At 43.0% G+C, this 20,033-nt stretch overlaps 1 long non-coding RNA gene, 1 other non-coding gene and 1 pseudogene across 6 annotated transcripts in view; 2 read left to right on the top strand and 1 right to left on the bottom strand.

Moving 5' to 3' along the window:
* LOC118521782 (uncharacterized) overlaps positions 1 to 20,033 on the top strand; it is a 37,270-nt gene that overhangs the window by 1,745 nt on the left and 15,492 nt on the right. For 4 of the 5 annotated variants that reach the window (XR_013446754.1, XR_013446757.1, XR_004910298.2 and 1 more), the window contains exons 2-4: positions 7,789 to 7,820; positions 11,578 to 11,728; positions 13,832 to 13,920. This is a non-coding gene — a long non-coding RNA (uncharacterized LOC118521782). Of the gene's footprint in view, positions 1 to 7,788; positions 7,821 to 11,577; positions 11,729 to 13,831; positions 14,658 to 20,033 lie in introns of those variants that run through there. The other variant, XR_013446755.1, reaches the window with a different exon arrangement.
* LOC118521783 (tetraspanin-17 pseudogene) lies at positions 8,956 to 10,168 on the bottom strand (annotated as a pseudogene).
* LOC118521784 (U2 spliceosomal RNA) lies at positions 15,278 to 15,469 on the top strand. The gene has a single exon (XR_004910299.1). It is a non-coding gene; the product is annotated as a U2 spliceosomal RNA (small nuclear RNA).

Here is a 20,033-nt window from a genome sequence, read left to right as displayed (position 1 = left end):
ACTGAGCCCAAGCTGAGAGAACAGCCACCACCTTGAATGTCGCCTATCACCATGTCAAAAGGAAAGGGCCTTACACAGGCAGTTTCAAACAGACATCACTTTTGCTCACAATTCATTAGCTAGAACCAGTTTCAGGGCCCCATTCAACCAAAAGTGGGCCATGAAGTTCAACCCTACCATGTGCTGGAAGGGGAGCACTAGTAACAGTAAAGAGTTAGCATTACTGAGAGGACCACCTCCCTACAGCTGTGTCATACCACTCATGTTACCTAATTCTCATAACAAACCTTGATATTGTTTAACTTTAATTTTCAGATGAGAAATCTGAGGCTTAGACAGGTCAAGTAATTTATCCAAGAATCCCATCTAACGAGTACACTTGATTTCAGTTTCATCTGATTCCAAAATCAGTGCTTTTTCCATTATTTCCCTAAGCCTCCCATATGTTCATCGGCTCACAATCTCCTAGCCTCGGGGGGTTGGGCGAGATAGGGAAACAGAAAGTGAAGGAAAGGTTTACTGTTAAGAGAGAATTCTCTCCACAAAGCCAAAGTACATACTTCTGTGGCCTCATTAGTACAATGAGGTGACCAACTGAACTAACCTAACCTAGGATCTGAAACTAAATCCCGTAAGACCAGAGGCAAAAACGACTAAAATGAGATTGTGGAGAAAGAGATATTAGGGATGCCAAGGTGATCATACAGACATTGCCATAAAATTGAGAGGCAGCATTATGCTATTTCTGTTCCTCAAAAACCTTCAAGTGATCACTTCAGAATGCTTCCTATTACCCAGCGTGATACCCAATTGCTTTCAAGAGCTCCATTTGCTACTACATAAATCTCACCTTTAATCCCTAGAGAGTGCGGGTCATTTCGTTAAGTTCATTAAAAGCATTATACACACATTTTTGTTACTGCTCCGAATATACTAATTTTGGGAGGGATTCACATTTTGAAGGGAAGTATGCACTCAAGCATGCCAGGGAGACTGATCTAACCTAGACGTCCCAGGTAGAACATGGTTGCATTCCATTGAACTGCTTCTTCGAGGGATGTAATTTTCAGCAAAGGGGGGGATGATCCTTTAAGCTTTTAAAATAGTTTTTACATTGTGTCTCATTTCTACTATACAGCTAACTGTAAGACCTTAAGTATTCAACCCAAGTTGAAGCCGTTGATATAATATAGCTAGATTTTGACTTTTCTAAGTATACTCTAAAAAAATGACAAACCTGAAGGAACAGAATTCCTTCTCTTATGAAGACTCTACTTGAAAATGCTTGTGATAAAATGTTATATGTAAAAGGCAGTCTGTACACTTGTACAGCCCCTTGGTTCTAGGGCTTTTAAGAGTTGGTATGTACCAGTTTCAATATACCAACCTGGATGTGCTTGGCTGGGTCAATGTCCCACCTCACCTCTGTGTAGGTCTATTTTAGCAGCACTTGTATTTGAGTCATAGTTTACAGATGATTTTTCCCTCTGCTTTCCAATTTTTCTTTAGTGTTACTTTTCTGATAAAAAAATTTTTTTTAACTTGAAGAGCATTTACAATATGAGTTCAAATACTTCAGATTACGCACTTTTATATTCCTAATAGATTTTTTTTTTAATGGGAAACACAGTGAAGATGGAGTATCAAAGCCTCAGATAGTACTCTTAAAATAATCAGTAAGGCATGAAAGTTAAAACTCAATTTTAAAAAGAATGTCCTAGAGTTGAGGGTCAACCCCTCCTTATAACAGCCAAAATTTAAGTCACCTGAATAAATAGACGAGAAGGAAAGGGCACTCTGAACTCTACAACCTCTCATATTTAAAAGAAGAAACAGAAGAGGTAATTCCAATTGACCCTTTGTGCTTTATGGGTTTTGCATCTCTGGGAAGGTTAAGATGACAGCCCATTCTAAACACATGTCCATTTACATTAGCAGCCTTTTCTATGGGTGACTTAAGTGCATATTTGAAACATTCCAACAGAGAAACAAAAAAGACATCAAAGGACCAAATAAATCCATACAAGTATGGGGATTTAAGAGCCAGTTTATTTGGACTTAATTTCACTCTTATTTACCCACCACAATCCAAATGAGACCATAAAACACTCAGTATCCAAAAAGACCTGCTTTCCATAGTCAAAACAGCATAGATCTCCACTGTCTTTCGGGAATATTATAGTGGATGCTTTGACTATGTTAGCAAAGGGGACTACTGGAGGATATTGGGACGATTATTTTACTAACATATTTTAAGTGCGCCAAATAGGTGTCAAGTTCCTGTCTGAACGCTAATTAAGCCTGGATACTAAAAATGAATAAGAACAGGTTGAGAGCAGTTTTTATACTACTTGGGTGGTTAGCTGGAACAGCCATGACTGGAATGCCCTGAGCACCCCAACTTGGGTGATGATGTAGTTCAAGTTGAACAATTACTTTAACTTTTCAGTCAGGCTAGGTCTAGATTTCTTTGAAATAGCCAGCCTAACATTCTCTTTTTAATGACTTTTCCCCTTCTTCTCTTACACTCCTTTCTCCCTTGATGGTATCATTACATATGGAAAATTGCAGATGTTTAGTTTATACAACAGGAAAGATTAATATTTACTTTTTTAAAAAATCTGGTACATGAATAAAAATCCCTATAACAGTATATGCAATACTCACATAAAGAACTCTGGGGCCCTTAACTTTAGTAAGAGCTAAAGAATGTTTTTAAGTGGAGAGGAAGAAATGATGGGAATATTTGCTACAGTATGCAGACATCAGTCCCCTGGTGCCATTAGCTTAACAGGAATTAAATGTAACTATGAAGAGGGGAAGTCATTAAGTCAATGGTTTTTTTCAGGAAGTCCTTGCATTGCAACCTGGCTGGACTGATTTGCTGGGTTTGCCCAAGGAGTACAGAGATACAATAATTGGGTAGAAGAGAAGAAATAATGTAAGCAAAAGACAAATACTGAAGTTCAAATGGGTACAACCCAGAGGAAGGCTATGGAGTGATGAGAAAGAAGCAGATGTTAAATACTTACTTACCTTCTTCAGCTGGTGTCTTAACTAGGGGCATTACCATTAATCAAAACTGTAAGTTTAAGTACTGGTTCTGGAAGGAAAAAAATCAGAAAGGAGCTCTTTGTCCTTTGTTAACACAAACAGAAACATTTGTAGAACAGAGAGAAATGCCCTTCTGTGGTTTTCTGCTTTGCAAGGTCGGGGATGACTGGGTAATATTCAGGCAGAAAAACATAATAAAGATCGATGACTGACAAAATCTTATGTTTTATATCACTAGCAGCAGATATTTTATATATTCTTGGCCTGTTTCTCTATATATGCAGTCACTTCTGCTAGTCATTGGAAGAGTTTCTTACATGTTTTTTGAAATATGTATGATTCTTTCTAGGTCCAGCAAATGATGAGCCTTAAAGGTTGCCCTCTTTAAAGTTTTTTTTATTTAAAAATTACAAATGTTAATTATAAAAATAGTAAACAATGAAGAGGAATATAAAAAAATTTTAAAGTAGTGCTCTCCCCTACCCTTCTCTTCATACTCATTTTAGTTATCTATTATTGCATAACAAATTACCCCCAAAACTTAAAAGCCTAAAGCAATAAACATCTATTATCGTACTGGCTTCTGTGGATCAGAAATCCAGAATGGCTCAGCTGGGTGGTTCTCGGCTCAGAGTTTCTCACAAATTGCTGCGGGGATGCCAGCAGGGATGGTAGTCATCTGAAGGCTTGACTGGGGCCGAAGGGTCCACTACCAAGGTAGGATCTAGTCACACACCCAGCAAGTTAGAGTGCTGCTTGGTGGCAGGCTTCAGTTCTTTAACACATGGACCTCACCTTACAGCTGCTAGGTGTTCTCTCAAGGTAAGAGCTAGCTGTGTCAAGGTTGAATGATCCAAAAGACAGAGTAAGGAGGCATCCAAATGTCTTTTATAACCTCATCTCTGAATCACACACACACATTAAATCCAGCCACACTCAAGGGGATAGAAATTGGGCCTCACCTTTGCAAAGAGGAATACGGAAGTACTTGCGGACATAGTTTAAAACTATCACAGTGCTCCTAATCTTCAAAGATACTCACTACTAATATATTGGTATATAACTTTCTAGACCATTTTCTATGTACATATAAATATGTATAATGTACATATGAATTTTACATATTAGATATATATTAGATTATATATTTATAGTTGTTTTACAAAACCCAGAAAATGTTATGAATATTATTTGCAAATTTTTATTCATTAATTTATAAATGACATCATTTATCCGCATGCCACAGAGCTGCTTCTTTTAAATAGCTGCATAGCATTTCATTGGATACTTATAATTTATTTAAGCATTTCCCTAAAGATGTACCTTTGGTTTATCTTCAGTTTTTTGTTACTGTGAATGATGTTGCAGTGGACATCCTGGTACATAAAAACCTTACCTGCTTATTTAAGTATTTCTGTATGGTATATTCTTTTTTTTTTTTTTTTTTTACTTTTTAAAAAAATTTTATTATGTTATGTTAATCACCATACATTATATCATTAGTTTTTGATGTAATGTTCCATGATTCATTGTTTGCATATAACACCCAGTGCTCCATTCTATATGTACCCTCTTTAATACCCATCACCAAGCTAACCCATCCCCCCACCCCCTCCCCTCTAGAACCCTCAGTTTGTTTCTCAGAGTCCATAGTCTCTCATGGTTCGTCTCCCCCTCCGATTTCCCCCCCTTCATTCTTCCCTTCCTACTATCTTCTTCTTCTTTTTTTTTTTTTAACATATAATATATTATTTGTTTCAGAGGTACAGGTCTGTGATTCATCAGTCTTACACAATTCACAGCACTCACCGTAGCACATACCCTCCTCAATGTCTATCACCCAGCCACCCCATTCCTCCCACCCCCCACCACTCCAGCAACCCTCAGTTTGTTTCCTGAGATTAAGAATTCCTCATATCAGTGAGATCATATGATACATGTCTTTCTCTGATTGACTTATTTCGCTTAGCATAATACCCTCTAGTTCCATCCATGTCATTGTAAATGGCAAGATTTCAGTTTTTTTGATGGCTGCATAATATTCCATTGTATATATACACCACATCTTCTTTATCCATTCATCTGTTGATGGACATCTTGGCTCTTTCCATAGTTTGGCTATTGTGGACATTGCTGCTATAAACATTGGGGTGCACGTACCCCTTCAGATCACTACATTTGTGTCTTTGGGGTAAATACCCAGTAGTGCAATTGCTGGGTCGTAGGGTAGCTCTATTTTCAACTTTTTGAGGAACCTCCATACTATTTTCCAGAGTGGCGGCACCAGCTTGCATTCCCACCAACAGTGTAGGAGGGTTCCCCTTTCTCTCATCCTCACCAGCATCTGTCATTTCCTGACTTGTTAATTTTAGCCATTCTGACTAGTGTGAGGTGGTATCTCATTGAGGTTTTGATTTGGATTTCCCTGATGCCAAGTAATGTTGAGCACTTTTTCATGTGTCTGTTGGCCATTTGGATGTCTTCTTTGGAGAAATGTCTGTTCATGTCTTCTGCCCATTTCTTGATTGGATTCTTTGTTCTTTGGATGTTGAGTTTGATAAGTTCTTTATAGATTTTGGATACTAGCCCTTTATCTGATATGTCATTTGCAAATATCTTCTCCCATTCTGTCAGTTGTCTTTTGGTTTTGTTGACTGTTTCCTTTGCTGTGCAAAAGCTTTTTATCTTGATCAAGTCCCAAGAGTTCATTTTTGCCCTTGCTTCCCTTGCCTTTGGCGATGTTTCTAGGAAGAAGTTGCTGCGGCTGAGGTCGAAGAGGTTGCTGCCTGTGTTCTCCTCTAGGATTTTGATGGACTCCTATCTCACATTTAGGTCTTTCATCCATTTTGAGTCTATTTTTGTGTGTGGTATAAGGAAACGGTCCAGTTTCATTCTTCTGCATGTGGCTGTCCAATTTTCCCAACACCATTTGTTGAAGAGACTGTCTTTTTTTCCATTGGACATTCTTTCCTGCTTTGTTGAAGATTAGTTGACCATAGAGTTGAGGGTCCATTTCTGGGCTCTCAATTCTGTTCCATTGATCTATGTGTCTGTTTTTGTGCCAGTACCATACTGTCTTGATGATTATAGTGAAGGGAAAAATGGGGGGGAAATCTGAGGGGGAGACGAACCATGAGAGACTATGGACTCTGAGAAACTAACTGAGGATTCTAGAGGGGAGGGGGGTGGGGGGATGAGTTAGCCTGGTGATGGGTATTAAAGAGGGCACGTATTGAATGGAACACGGGTGTTATATGCAAACAATGAATCATGGAACACTACATCAAAAACTAATGATGCAATGTATGGTGATTAACATAACATAATAAAATAAAATTAAAAAAAAAGATTTTAATGATACCAATCAAAAAAAAAATAAATAAATGAAATTGCTGTATCAGAATATTTCTGCTTTTACTATTTTGATAAGTACCATCAAATTGCCTTCTAAAAGTGTAACATTTATTTAGTCATTATATTGGTTAGGATAGGCTAAGTAGAGCTAAAAATTGTCCGTGGTTTAAAGACAATAAGTTCATTTCTCTCTTCTGTAATAGTTCAAAGCAGATTTTCCTGTCAGTAATGGCAGGACTGGAGGGATGGGAGGTCTTTGCCCACATGGCTCTTATCTACATGGTTCTTCAGGGGTCCAGGATTATAGTGTCTCTGTCATTTTTTATGATATTCTAAGGTGACTCTGGTTGTCACCATCATCATTCTAAGAAATGAGGAGGGAGGGGAGAGCACAAAGGGATAAGCCTAGAAATTTTTACTGGCCAGGCCTAGAAGTGACATTCATTGCTTCAGCGGGCATTTCATTGAAGAGAACTGCAGAGGATACTGGGAAGTATAGTAAGGTTGGGCAGCTATATGCCCAGCTACCATTCTCTGCCACAGGGATTTTAAAATATTTAAAATTGGTATGTCACAGAGTCACAGATGTCAAGTAATCAAAATGGCTGCTAATTAGAAACAACTAGAAGAACCAAGCAGTACATACCAGCTAAATATTAACCCTACTATACTTTATAATTTAGAATAAAAATCCCAATAATATTTTTCATGGACTCAAAGGTGTATATTGTTTTGCAATTTAAATGTTTAGCTTATCCAAAAGAGCAACTTTTGAAAAGGAAAAATAATGAGGACGTTCTTGTGTTACTAGATATCAAAGCATAATATGAATATAGTAATTAAAATAACGAAGTACATAGGAATAGATCAATGAGAATTTATAAAGCTATAAATTCTGTCAAACTCTCAAGTATATTAATAATCATTTTCCTGGAGACCACCCTCTCCAAATCTGCCATCATCCTGCTTCACTGTGAAGTGATTGCTCTCTAGGTGTCCTGCATGCTTGTAGCTTCCCTTTGTGGCTTTTTTTTTTTTTTTAAGATTTTATTTATTTATTTGGGAGAGAGAGAGAGAGAGCATGAAGGGGGGCGTGGTAAGGGAGAAGCAGACTCCCTGCTTAGCAGAGAGCCCGATGACACGGGGCTCCATCCCCAGCACCCTGGGATCTTGACCTGAGCCCAAGTCAGAGGCTCAACTGACTGAGCCACCCAGGTGCCCCTGTGGCTTTTGTTTCCTTTGTTCCATGCTATCTTTTTTCTTCGTTTACACACTCATTTTGCTGGAGTCCAACCATTAATGGCTTCCTGAGACAGGGAACCTGGAAGGTGAATCTTCCAAGGCCTTGAATGACTAAAGATACTTTTATTCTTCCTTCAGACTTGACTGACAGTTTAGCCGGGTATTAATTGGTAAGTATTCCACCCCCCCCACCGCCCCCCACCCCCGCTCAGAATTGTCTTCTGGCATCCAATGTTGCTATTAAGATGTCCAGTGTCATCTCCTACCTATTCCTGTGTGTCACCTGTTTTTTTCTTTCTTAAAGCTTTTAGACTCTTCTCTTTTTCCTTGGTGTTCTTGGCCTATGTGCAGATACGCCCTGGCTTTTTGTTTGCTTATTTGTCTCATTTGTTTCACTGAGCACTCAATGGGACCTTAGCCTCTGAAGATTCACATCATCTAGTTGGGGGGATGTTTCTTCCATTATTTCTTTGATAATTTCCTCCACTCCATTTTTTTCTGTTCACTTTTTAAAAAATCCCTCTTTCCTGTTAATCAGATGATAGATTCCTAGACTAATTCTCTAACTTTCTTATTTTCTATCTCTTACTTTTCCATTGGTACTTTGGAAAAAAGGCTTTACTCTTGTCATCCAATAAGATATAATATTAATTGCCTCTAGGCTCAGGCTTCCTTGATCATTGTTCTCATAGCTTGGTTATCTGCCTCAAACTTTTTTTTTTTTTCAGGGTTTTGTTTATTTGAGTAGTTTGTAGCCATCACTGAGAGGCAAGTGAGGGAGAGAAAATTCTTGAATCCATTTTAGAATCTGAGACATTGAGGCCAAAGTGGGCTCGTGGCAGGGTCAAAGTCCCAGCTAGTAAAGAAGACAGCTCTGGAGCTGCCCGAGGCTGTGTCCCAGGCAACAGCAGGCCCCAAACCTGCCCTAATAGCCATGCACAGAGAAGTGTGTCCTAGCTTGGGAGGGGACAAGATAGACTCCTCCCACCCAACGTGGCCCGCACTTTCTTAGCTGCGCCATTCTTAGGCCACCCGCCAACAGCAGAGATGGTGGCCCCCTGTGCACACTCACAGAGACACACCCGCCCTCCACGCACACAGCTCCAGGACAGGCAGCCCGGGCCAAGGCACACAGCTGTCTCCCAGGGCGCACAGCACACCCACACTCAAGCCCCACGTAGAGCTCAGGTCCAAGCAGAAACACCTGTGTCCTTGCCCATTATGGGCACAGTGGCGTGGCAGGGGAAGTGGAAGGGGGTGGCGCCTGGGTAGGCCAGGCAGGTGGCCATGGCCACTGTGGCAGCCTCACCAGCTGGCCTTCACTGCCTTGATGTCACTCACAAGGCTCTGGGCCAGACAGATACCAACGATCTGGAGGAGGGCGATGGCCACAAAGACCTCAGCCCCAGGAATCAGGCTGTCCTGCAGCCCCTTGTCAAACTGGCCCGCGCAGCAGCCTTCGGTGCACATGGAGCCCTGCTGCTGCAGCTCCAGTTTGAGCTGCACGACCTAGCCACACCGGGTGTTGGGGACACCTTCCGCAGGGTCCCTGAGGCAGCTGGGGAAGGGCACCCTGCAGCGCTCCCAGCTGGGGTTCAAGTCAGGGTAGTTGAAATAAATACTGAGGTTCCAGTCTTTAGGCCCTCGGGCTCCGCAGCAAGACGGATATTCCTGAGCAAAGTCAATGAGCTTCTGGAGGTCAATGTTGTCCCGAAAGGCCTTGATGTTGTCGTTGAGGAAGAAATTGAGCCGGTCTCAAATCCAGTCCATGAATACGAAGGCCGAGATCCCTGTTGCCAGCTCCAGGAAGCCGATGAGACCAAAGAAGGCTGAGAAAAACCTGAGCAGGAAGGTATCTCCCGGAGGGGCCGGATGCAGCCGGCAAAGCCCAGCACCAACATGATGCCTCTGATCACTACGAACTGCCAGGCGGGGTGGAGGCCTCTGGGATCTGTCAGCCCGGAGCTGCCGCAGAGAACGCCCTGCTCACCCCAGGCCCAGAAGCCGATGGCCAGAAACAGGGCTCCTGGCACCCAGAAGACAATGTTGCAGCCAAACGGGAACTATTCCCCACAGCAGCCCACCTCGGGTTGCTGGGAGGGCTAGTGCTTGCCGCGCACGGTGAGCGGCCTCCCGCGGCCCGGGGCAGCGGAGCAGGGGAGAGCAGGGGCTGCGCCCGGCCCTCCACCGCCTGCCCGGGTCAGAATCCCCGGGAACCGAGCCTCGCGGCCGTGGCTTCCCCGCCACCACCACACAGAGCGCTGGTGGGCCGCCCGTCCTGCAGGGACCACGGCCTCCCGCGCCCCTGCTCACACTTTTCAAAAAAAAAAAAAAAAAAACAAACAGTCGAGAGGGAAACGAACAAGAGAAGCCAACAGAGATGGGACTGAGCCCACTCAGCAATAGGGGTGCTGCTCCCCCATCATTATGGGAACCTGGTCCCCTGAAATCTTTGCTTCCAGGGCTCCCGCCAGCGTCATTTAAATAACTCACCTCCTGTTGGTATCAGCAGATACATGCTCTCTGTTCACAGTCAACCTTACTCTTACTCGTACTCCCCGGTTATTGATGATTTCTACCTCCTTATGGTACCTGTGCACAACTTCTTCATCTCTGGGGTCTTTTATAAAGCTTTTCCTATTATAACAACAGCTTCCCTGTATTTTGCACAAAACGTTTCCAAGATGATCGAATTCTCTCCCCAGTCACCATCATTCCTGTGTGGGCAGATCTTTCCTGCGGCCACTCCATCTATCTCTGTCCTATAGCTTGGCTGCCCTTGAGTCAGGTCACCTCTTCTGGCCACATCAACTGTGGACGGGGAGTGGGGGTGGGTCGGGCGATAACACCAAACAAACCCTGCCTGAGAAACCACGCAGGGTTACTTTTCTGCCGAGAGGTTTTGGGTATGGTAGGTATTCAGAGGTATGGCTAGCCCTTTACAGTGACTTTAGGTAAGATACTCAAACCGTAGGAGCCTCAATGGCCTCTTTGAAAAGGGGAAATAATTAGATATCGCCCATCTATTTCATAGAATTGTTATGAAGATGAAGTAAACTGTTGTAAATTATAAAGCATTGCACCACGTAAACAGCTAGTGAAATGCCTGGCATATAATAGATGTTCCATCAACAGCGTACGAGGATGCCGTAAAGTGCCTGGTCCCAAAATGGGCTCTTCGGGCCCACTGCTGAGAACTGCAAGCTCAGTGCCACACGGCTCTTAGTCCAGGGCACTCCCAGGCCCTGGGGCTGCCTGCGGGGCCTGCTGACAATGCCTGTCAGCAGGTCTGCCCTCATTCCTGCCCAGAAGGCCTGGGAGGGGGAAGTGGGGAGACTTGGGGGGGCGGTCTTTGGGAAACTGCAGAGTTGGTGAGGAGAGGCTATTCCCTCTTCTTGCCAACCTGGGAAGAGGAGCAAAGGTGCCCTCTTGAAGCACAGGGAGGGAAGCCTCGTGCGTGTGTGCGCACACAACCACACATCCACTCCTGTCCCACTGAATCAGGGATGTGTGAGAGTCTCTAGTGTGAGGCTGCCGGCGCTGAGACTAACAGAGATCCTACTGCCACCCCGTGCAGAGAAAGGGGTGGGAGAGGGATAATGGAGCTGAGAAAGAACAGATGGTCTTTTTTAAAAAAAGTTTCCCCTAAAGCTAAAATTTTTAATTAAAAAGACTAATTTTTTTCCTTTTTAAAACTCCCTTTTTATGGTAAAATATAGCATACAGACAGAAAAAAACATAAAATGTGCAGCTTAATGAGTTATCAAGGCAATATCTGTGTAACCATCACTGAGGTCAATAAATTAAACATTGCCAGCATCTCAACAGTCTACCTGTGTCTCTCCCAAATCAGAAAACCCTCCCTCCCCACAAATGTAACCATAGCTTTATCCTTTTTTTTTAAGATTTTATTTATTTATTTGACAGAGAAAGAGAGAGCACAAGCAGGGGGAGCGGCAGAGGGAGAGGGAGAAGCAGATTCCCTGCTGAGCAAGGAGCCCCATGCAGGACTCGATCCCAGGACACTGGGAGCATGACCTGAGCCGAAGGCAGATGCTTAACCAACTGAGCCACCCAGGTGCCTCTTGATCTTTATCACAATCACACTCTAATTCTTTTTTTTTCTTTCACTTTTTTCATATAAGTATGCACCCTAAAGCACTGTACTTTAGTATTGCTTGTTGGGGGACTTAATGTAAGTGGAAGCACACAGTACGAATATACATCAGTTTGTCTATCTAGCCACTGTTGATGGCATTTTGTTTATTTCCAGTGCGGGGCTATTGTTAACATACCAGCAAGAACACTTTCATGCGTGGTTCCTGGGGTGTGCGTGTATACATTTCACTGGGGCGTACAGCTGGGAGCGGAACTGTGGGATGATAGAGCACGTGACTCCTCCACTTGACCACAGAATGTTTCCGAAGTGGATTCCCACTGTACATTTGTGGAGCAGTTCTTGCTCCACATCAAAACTGATAATTCTTGGGGCGCCTGGGTGGCTCAGTTGGTTAAGCGACTGCCTTCGGCTCAGGTCATGATCCTGGAGTCCCTGGATCGAGTCCCACATCGGGCTCCCTGCTCGGCAGGGAGCCTGCTTCTCCCTCTGACCCTCCCCCCTCTCATGTGCTCTCTCTCTCTCTCATTCTCTCTGTCTCAAATAAATAAATAAAATCTTTAAAAAAAAAAAAACAAAACTGATAATTCTTCACTCTGAGATAATGTACTTCTATTAAAAAAAAAGGCCTTTTAAAAAAATGAAAAAATGATGGTAGAATTATCAGGTTACTCTTTTTGAGTGACTTTACATGGCAAAATAAAGATCTAGTAGTTCTACTTAGGCCTACTTTCCCCCCTGAAATTCTCCTGGACCGTGCCATCTCAAATGCTGGAAACCATTGTTCCACACAGCATGCTATAGATTGTTCCTACTTATCTTTTTTAACATCAAAAACCACTTGATACGTGTAGCCTCCAGCCTCCAAGGTGACCAACCCCCAGTGAACCTCCACTCTTGGCATTTATGCCTTTGTGTAGACTTCCCACCCTGAATAAGGACTGATTTTGTGACCAGTTGAAGTGTCAGCATGTGAATTCACAAGCTAGGTAATAAAAGACATTGCTGTTTCAACATTGGTCTTTTGGATCAATCACTGTGGGGGAAGTCCGCTACCATGTTGTGAGGATGCTCAAGCAGCCCTATGGACAGGCCCACATAGAAAAAGAACCCATTTACTAACTGCATCTTGCTAACCAAGTGAGTGAACCAGCTTGAACAAGGCATCTTCAGCCTCAGTCAAGCCTTCGGTGATTTCAGTCCAGCCTCTGAGTTTTTCAGCTTGGCCCCAGAAATCATAAGGCAGACAAGCCATCCCCCTGTGCCCTGTCTGAATCCCTGATGCACAGAAGCCATGAGATAATACATGATGACAGTTGTTTTAAGCCACCAAGTTGGGGGATGATTTGTTACACAGCAAGAGATACCTAATGACACACCTGACCACCTGGAAGTATCCTTGCCAAAAATTTGAACCTGAGTCTAAATATGCATATATGTTTAATGATAGATTTAGAAGAAATAGAAGAACAAAGGAATGTGTTAAACAAGTACACCACAGGGATGCAATTAGCAAAATCCAGAATATAGGAAATTCTACAGCACAAATTACCCAATTTCTTCAACTAGTAAGTTGGGGGGAAAAAGGATGAGGAGAGAAATCTAACATTAGAAGAGACTTAGAAGGAAGAACCATGAGAGACGATGGACTCTGAAAAACAAACTGAGGGTTCTAGAGGGGAGGGGGGTGGGAGGATGGGTCAGCCTGGTGATGGGTATTGAGGAGGGCACGTTCTGCATGGAGCACTGGGTGTTATGCACAAACAATGAATCATGGAACACTATATCTAAAACTAATGATGTAATGTATGGGGATTAACATAACAATAAAAAAATTAAAAAAAAAAAAGAAGAGACTTAGAAGGTATGACAGATTGCATTATTCTCAATATATGTGGCCCTCCTTTTTGGGAGAATTATGCTTCCCTTTTCCACACCAACATCAGCTTTGGCCATGTGATTTTCTTTGATCAATGAAATGTGAGCAGACGTGTTATTTGCTACTTCTGAGCAGAAATTTTAAAAGTCATTGTGTTTTTAACCATTTCTCATTCCATCTGCCAGTAAGTGGGTGTATCCCAAACGGGGACTGTTTCTTCAGCCCATGGCCAGGAGTGAAGAGTATGTGAAGCTGATTCACAATGGAAATTCATGTGAGCAGGAAATAAACCTGAGTTGTTATTAACTGCTATGATTTGGGGGCTGTCTGCTACCACAGCATAACCTCATGTAATCTGCCTCTTGTAAGAAATGTTTCAGGGGCGCCTGGGTGGCTCAATTGGTTAAGTGACTGCCTTCGGCTCAGGTCATGGTCCTGGAGTCCCTGGATCGAGTCCCTGGATCGAGTCCCGTATCGGGCTCCCTGCTCAGCAGGGAGTCTGCTTCTCCCTCTGACCCTCCCCCCTCTCATGTGCTCGCTCTCTCTCATTCTCTCTCTCTCAAATAAATAAATAAAATCTTTAAAAAAAAAAAAAGAAATGTTTCAATCAAATAAAACAGATAAACCTTATTAGGATCTCAATTTATGAAACCATTGTAGAAATTTGATTACTACGATTTAGAAATTTCCCATAATAAAAAGTTAAAAAAAAAATAGTCTAGGGGGCGCCTGAGTGGCTCAGATGGTTGAGCGTCTGCCCTTGGCTCAGGTCATGATCCCAGGGTCCTGGGATCGAGCCCCACATCAGGGAGTCCACTTCTCCCTCTCCCTTTGCCTCTGCCTGCCACTCCCCCTGCTTGTGCTCTCTCTCTCTCTCTCAGTCAAATAAAAAAAAAAAGAAAGTCTAGGTGTGCCTGCGTGGCTCAGTTGGTTAAGCATCTGCTTTCCGCTCAGGTCATGATCCCAGCGTCCTGGGTCAGTCTCCCTGCTCAGCGGGAATCTGCTTCTCCCTCTCCCTCTGCTGTTCCCCCTGCTTGTATACACACGTGCTTTCTCTCTCTCTCTCTCTCTTTCTCTCTCAAATAAATAAATAAAATCTTTAAAAAAATATCTATTCACTTGAGCCCCAGAGTTGTCCCTGGACACCCAAAGAGGTACAGAAAATATGGGAGCTGGGGGGATGGAGCGGAACAATTAAGTTTAGCGAGTTGGTACACAAAGAAGGGGTTTGAATCAGGCCTCAGGAAGAAGACATCAAAACCTAATCATTTCCAGGGTGCCTGAGTGGCTCAGTTGGTTAAGCGTCTGCCTTCGGCTCAGGTCATGACCCTGGGGTCCTGGGATCCCTGGGTTGAGCTCCCTGCTCAGCGGGGAATCTGCTTCTCCCTCTGCCCCTCCCCGCACCTGCCACCCCGCGCGCTCATGCTCTCTCTCTCTCTCAAATAAATAAATAAAATCTATAAGAAAACCTAATTATTTCCAGTAAGAAAGATTTTTCTTCAGGAGCATTTTAACAGTTCAGAGCAATATCAGGGCAAGATTCAGAGCACTGAAGAGGTGTGGGGAGCTCTGGAGGCGCTAGCTTCCACCTCAAGTGTGAAAGGGAAAGGTGTGGCTTAAGTAGAACCATTATCTCTTCTCTGCCTATTAGCTAAAATCAAATGCAGTATCTGCTTTCATCAATTAAAGCATCTGATGTGTTCTCTGTCCGTGTGCTGGGCATTAAGTTACTGCCTGGAATTAGGAGATGGGTTGAGAGTTTGCTCTATCCACTCCCTGCCCCAGCCTGGAATTGCATTCCTTCTAGGAATGATGCATTCCTTTGAGTTAATGAAAGATGGTTTTCTATTGTTCTCCTTGTCTCCTACAAAGTGCTCTAATTCCCTCTTCCTGAGGCTCCAGACTGCATTTCCACCCTTTGCACTGCAAGGATAGAATTTCATCTAAGCAGAGTAGACAAGCAACAGAGCCTGAGCCACCCGGCCAGTGCCACCTCCAAGAGAATGTTGTGTAAGAGGGCTGCTTGGGTAGGGGGAGGCCCGAGCCAAGAGAAAGAAAAAGAGGCTGAGCCTGAGCCAGACCCCATATCAAGAGACTACGTGGCAGGACATGTGCCCCCACAGAGGGCGAAGATGGGCAGCTAGAGTGGGGAAGAAAATCAACATATTTTTTAACAAAAGTGAGAGAGGCAACAGCAACCTTGGTCGTGGCACCTCCTGCCCTCTTGCCCTCCTGCCCTCCTGCCCTCCTGCCCAAAGGAGTCAAGTGAGGAGATCCCACCTCTCATTCCCTCCCCCCAAACCTCGGGTGGTCCTCTCTAGGAAAGAAGAAGAAGATGGGTGTGTGAAGGCAGACACATCTCCCACCCCCATTCCCGCTAGATTGACATTGAAGTTTTGTGTTGTTTTGTTCTTGAGATTGAAGTTGAGAGATGAGGAGGACTGAGTGTTAGAAATAGGACTGGGAAGTTACGGAATTGGGTGGGACTATCAGTCAGGTATAAAGGGAGCCCACTACCCAGGGATTCCGCCGGAAGGCACTGGGAGCGGTTGAACAGCTTCATGCTTACACCCCAGTGAATTGCTTTGCCTCCATAATTGTAGGGTTCCTTCATTTCCCCTAACAACACAATAACGAGAAACAAAAACAAAAAACTTTGGTTTGAGTTTTTAGTGATACACCATCCACTTCAGATTTTATTTATTTATTTATTTATTTTTAAGTAATCTCTACACCCAACATGGGGCTTGAACTCACAACCCCAAGATCAAGAGTTGTATGCTCTAGGGACTGAGCCAGCCAGGCATCCCTATACCACCCACTTCACACTAGACAAACCCTGTCCTTGGCAAATGCCCTTCTTAATCTTTCCTGCCTTCTGCCTTCTCTCTCTTATCCTGCAGAAAAGCTATGCCCCCTGCTGCCCTCTGTGCAATTAACTAGAGCCAAACTTATGTACCATCCAGGACACTAAAAATAAATATCTATATTTTCTTTTAATATTTTGCCTACTGTGACCTACTTTTAGCTCAGTTTCATAAGCAAGAGGGTGAGGTGTGTCCTAAATAAACACGGCATTGAATTCTGTTCTACTGTTTTGGCTGCATGGCTTTTTACCATAAACCAAAGTTGTTTTCTATAGACAGTAAGAATTTAAAAGACCTTCTGTGTCAATATATTGATATTTAAGCTTCATCAGGAATCTATTTCTTTGGGGACCGTTTCCCACTGATAATTCTGGTATTAAAGAGCTCTAGTTAGTGTCACCTCTAAAGTGCCTGAGTCACATGTAGAATCACTTACAACCCACCCACGTGTCTGAAAACACATTTTTCAGCGATTATAAAATCAAGAGCTGTGAAGATTCCTTGCAAAGAGAGTATTTCATCAGCTGATGTTATTTTAAGTATTCGTCTTTAATGAGGAATCTATGAATGTCTTCAAAAAATCAGACTTAATAGGTAGACTGTCACCTAAAAAAAGAAAATCAAGTTACAGTCTGAGGGTTTCATAGGCATTGGGTGATTATTGTTATAATTTAAATACTTCAGTTTAGACAGCAAGATATATGTGAGTGCTTTAAAAATTAGTTTTAATATTCACCCTAGGAGTTATTAATGAATACTTTAAAGTTCTAATGGGGAATACAAACTCCGGGGGGTGGTTTGTGAGCACTGAAGGGCTCTAATCAGAACTTGGCCTTGGGAGGGGCGCCTGGGTGGCTCAGTCGTTATTAAGCATCTGCCTGCGGCTCAGGTCACGATCCCAGATCCTGGGATGGAGCACCACATCGGGCTCCCTGCTCGGCGGGAAGCCTGCTTCTCCCATTCCCACTCCCCCTGCTTGTGTTCCCTCTCTCGCTGTGTCTCTCTCTGTCAAATAAATAAAATCTTAAAAAAAAAAAAGAACTTGGCTTTGGGATCTGTGGCTACTACAGCTCCTTGAACGATTCATTTCTGAATCTACACTAGAGGATTTATTCTTTAGCATAAGAGATGCTAGAAACAACTTTCTATTAGTGAAATGCATGATTTTTGAGGTACGTGTACTAAACAGGAATCTCACCGTTAAAGGAATGGGGCATAAGTTTTGGATGAGTCCAGAACGGGGCTCTCGGCTTGGGTGATCGTTTAGTCCTATGCTTGCCACTTAATGCAGGATTCTGTCACCTGAGTCAATGAGAAGTGTGGCTGGACCCTGCTTTAGGACAACATGGTATCTGGTTCAAGCAAACATTTCTTGCAAGGTTCTGGTCGGGAGCCTTGAGCTCAGGGAGCATACAAGGACTCTTATGCTTGATTGCTAATCAGTGTTTGCAGATGGAATTTGGTCAGACACTGACTTTCATGGACCTCACCACCCAGTAGTCCTATGGAGGGCAAGAAGCCCCAAGCTCTATGGATGTAAATTGGCAGAGATCCCACCAAGATACTGACAATGATGTACCACCAAACTGGCTTAAGCCAGTGAACCAACATTTGGTCCACAAATAATTACCATGAGATGTACTTAATGAAAAAGAAAAAAAAAAAAAAGAGGACCAAAAAGAAAAAAGAAAATGTACTTACAATGACAAAGATTCAGGAAGATTCATAGAGAAAAATGGGGGTTTTGTCTGCATAACAATAATAATGTAAATGAATTATATAAGGCTTACTACATGTCCTAAATTCTCTCTAAACATAAACATATACATGTGTTCATTTAATACTTGCCCTAGATCTTTGAAGAAATACTACTATCATATTCTTTTTTTTAAAAGTTGTTTATTTATTTTAGAGAGAGAGAGAGAGTAAGCGGGGGAGGAGCAGAGGGAGAGGGAGAATCCTGAAGCAGACTCCCTGCTAAGCGTGGAGCCTGATGGCGGTCTCTATTCCAAGACCCTGGGATCATGACCTGAGCCAAAACTAAGAGTCGGTGGCTCAACCGAATGCGCCACCCAGGTGCCCCCTATTATCATATGCTTAACTGCGTTTTACTCTCCAGGAAATGGGCACAAAGTATGACTTGTCCTACATCATACAGAGTGAGTAAGTGGACAAGCAGTGATTTGAACCCAGGCAGTCTGACTCTAGAATCCAGGCTCTCATTATTTTAGAAATGAGTCTCCTTTCTGAAACATAGCCATCGCTATGTGACCAGGAGCCACCGGAGTTTATAGAGTTAAAGAAAACTGGACTTGCTATAAGAGTCCAAGGGGAAAACTAAGGAATTCTGAGGTTTTCCTTGGCTTGAGAAAAGGCCCTTACCAACAAGAGATCTTTCTGTCAGGCATCATTTGGGCAGCAGGGCTTCTGCGATGAATTAAAAATAAAGACCTGTCACTTGGTCCATGATGTGTATAACAGTTCTCCTAGACGCAACAAAGCTGCCGAGTGTTAGAAGACTTTGAAGAAAAAGGCAGGCAGCAGACAAGCTGTTTTTCTCTCTTCCACATTTTACTTCCTTCCTTTTCTATCTCCCTATATCATCCCATACTAGATCAACCGTTCACACATGTGAGGTTACCAATGTAAGTCACAGCAAAATATCCCTGGATGAAGCCATATTTTTCTCTGTTCCTTTTGATCCTTTCAATCCCTCAGCCAGGGCAAGAGTTGGATAATCTTTTTTTTTTTTTTTTTTAAGATTTTATTTATTTACTTGAGAAAGAGCGAGAGAGTGAGAGAGAGAGATCACAAGCAGGGGGAAGGGTAGAGGGAGAAGTAGACTCCCCACTGAGCAGGGAGCCCAATGCAGGATGCGATCCCAGGACCCTGGTTTCATGACCTGAACCAAAGGCAGATGCTTAACTGACTGAGCCACTCAGGTGCCCAAGAGTTGGATAATCTGATCACTGGCACAGTTATTTGGTGAACTCTTTACCTGCAGCTATAAATCTGATCTTGTGCCTTGCTTTTGCAAGTTCCTCCCTGGGCAGAGTTCTTCAAGGGGACAGAAACCACCAGCCCACAGCCGGCATTTTATGGATGTCCTTTACCATTTACTTGCTTTAATTCCTGCAACATAATTTTACCCACATCTCACAGAAGTGAGTGGTTGGAGGTCCACTCAGGGCCTTTTTCTATTTCCCTGTCATGGAGGGAATATGGTGTGCATCTCCTCTTATTCCCCTTTTCAGCCTAGTTCTGTGTACACTCAGGATCCTGGCAAACCACTCACTCAGCCACATCACAGAACTACAGGAAACTAACCGTGAGCTCAGCAGACTAACATCATGGCTCTGGGGGCTGCCAGATCCACAAGCATTTCAAGGTTCTAGGACTTTTAGGGTTCTTATAACTGTTACTTGGTAAGTTGCAAATTCTTTTTTAAAAATCCCCAATATTTGCATATATCAGGTTGATTTTATATAAAAATATAATAATTAATTTATTTATTCATCAA

Source organism: Halichoerus grypus, chromosome 4 (genome assembly GCF_964656455.1).
Source record: "Halichoerus grypus chromosome 4, mHalGry1.hap1.1, whole genome shotgun sequence".
Lineage (NCBI taxonomy): Eukaryota > Metazoa > Chordata > Mammalia > Carnivora > Phocidae > Halichoerus > Halichoerus grypus.
Note: the sequence above shows the minus strand (reverse complement) of the source record. Positions and strands in the feature narration are given on the sequence as shown.